The following is a 1,502-nucleotide window of genomic DNA, read 5'->3' as shown; positions in this document are numbered from 1 at the left end:
CTCTTTGGTGAGCAAAGGGGGTTCATCTTCCCAAGTCTCATTTCCAAATAACTTGTCATTTAGCTTCATGATTGCTCCAAGGTATTTAGCAACTTGCTCTTCAGTGACATATTCATCCTCTTCAGAGGAAGAATACTCATCAGAGCTCATGAATCGCAGAAGTAAATTTAATGGAATCTCTATGGTCTCATTTTGAGCCTCAGATTCCCATGGTTCCTCATTGGGGAACTCATTGGAGGCCAGTGGACGTCCATTGAGGTCTTCCTCAGTGGCGTTCATTGCCTCTTCCTCCTCTCCACATTCGGCCATGTTGATGGCTTTGCACTCTCCTTTTGGATTTTCTTCTGTATTGCTTGGAAGAGTACTAGGAGAGAGTTCAGTAATTTTCTTACTCAGCTGACCCACTTGTGCCTCCAAATTTCTAATGGAGGACCTTGTTTCAGTCATGAAACTTTGAGTGGTTTTTATTAGATCAGAGACCATGGTTGCTAAGTCAGAGGTGTTCTGCTTAGAACTCTCTGTCTGTTGCTGAGAAGATGATGGAAAAGGTTTGCTATTGCTAAACCTGTTTCTTCCACCATTATTGTTGTTGAAACCTTGTTGAGGTCTCTGTTGATCCTTCCATGAGAGATTTGGACGATTTCTCCATGAAGGATTATAGGTGTTTCCATAGGGTTCTCCCATGTAATTCACCTCTTCCATTGAAGGGTTCTCAGGATCATAAGCTTCTTCTTTAGATGAAGCCTCCTTAGTACTGCTTGGTGCATTTTGCATTCCAGACAGACTTTGAGAAATTAAATTGACTTGCTGAGTCAATATTTTGTTCTAAGCCAGTATGGCATTCAGAGTGTCAATCTCAAGAATTCCTTTCTTCTGATTTGTCCCATTGTTCACAGGATTTCTTTCAGAAGTGTACATGAATTGGTTATTTGCAACCATTTCAATTAGTTCTTGAGCTTCTGTAGGCATCTTTTTCAGATGAAGAGATCCTCCAGCAGAGCTATCCAAAGGCATCTTGGACAGTTCAGAGAGACCATCATAGAAAATACCTATGATGCTCCATTCAGAAAGCATATCAGAGGGACACTTTCTGATCAATTGTTTGTATCTTTCCCAAGCTTCATAAAGGGATTCTCCTTCCTTCTGTCTGAAGGTTTGGACTTCCACTCTAAGCTTACTCAATTTTTAAGGTGGAAAGAACTTTGCCAAGAAGGCATTAGAAGTCGGGAGTAGGTGCAGTAAAGTCACCCAGCACCTTCCTTGTATTGTTGGCATTGTTGTTGTTTTCGGTTGCCATGGGTTCTTCTTCTTTGAAGATTTCTGTTAGGTCCTCTACAGAGATTTGTGCCTTAGCTTCTCTTAGCTTTCGCTTCAAGGTCCTTTCAGGTTCAGGGTCAGCCTCAACAAGAATGCTTTTGTCTTTGTTCCTGCTCATAAGAAAGAGAAGAGAACAAGAAAATGTGGAATCCTCTATGTCACAGTATAGAGATTCCTTGAGGTGT

The 1,502-nt window shown here is 41.3% G+C and overlaps 1 non-coding gene across 1 annotated transcript; it reads left to right on the top strand.

Moving 5' to 3' along the window:
* Positions 1-1,068: 1,068 nt before the first annotated feature.
* On the top strand, positions 1,069-1,176 carry LOC127741784 (small nucleolar RNA R71). The gene has a single exon (XR_008002989.1). It is a non-coding gene; the product is annotated as a small nucleolar RNA R71 (small nucleolar RNA).
* The last annotated feature ends 326 nt before the right edge of the window (positions 1,177-1,502 follow it).

This window comes from Arachis duranensis, chromosome 9 (assembly GCF_000817695.3).
Source record: "Arachis duranensis cultivar V14167 chromosome 9, aradu.V14167.gnm2.J7QH, whole genome shotgun sequence".
In the NCBI taxonomy this organism is placed as follows: domain Eukaryota; kingdom Viridiplantae; phylum Streptophyta; class Magnoliopsida; order Fabales; family Fabaceae; genus Arachis; species Arachis duranensis.
The sequence above is the reverse complement of the archived record's forward strand: the minus strand, read 5'-3'. Positions and strand labels throughout refer to the sequence as shown.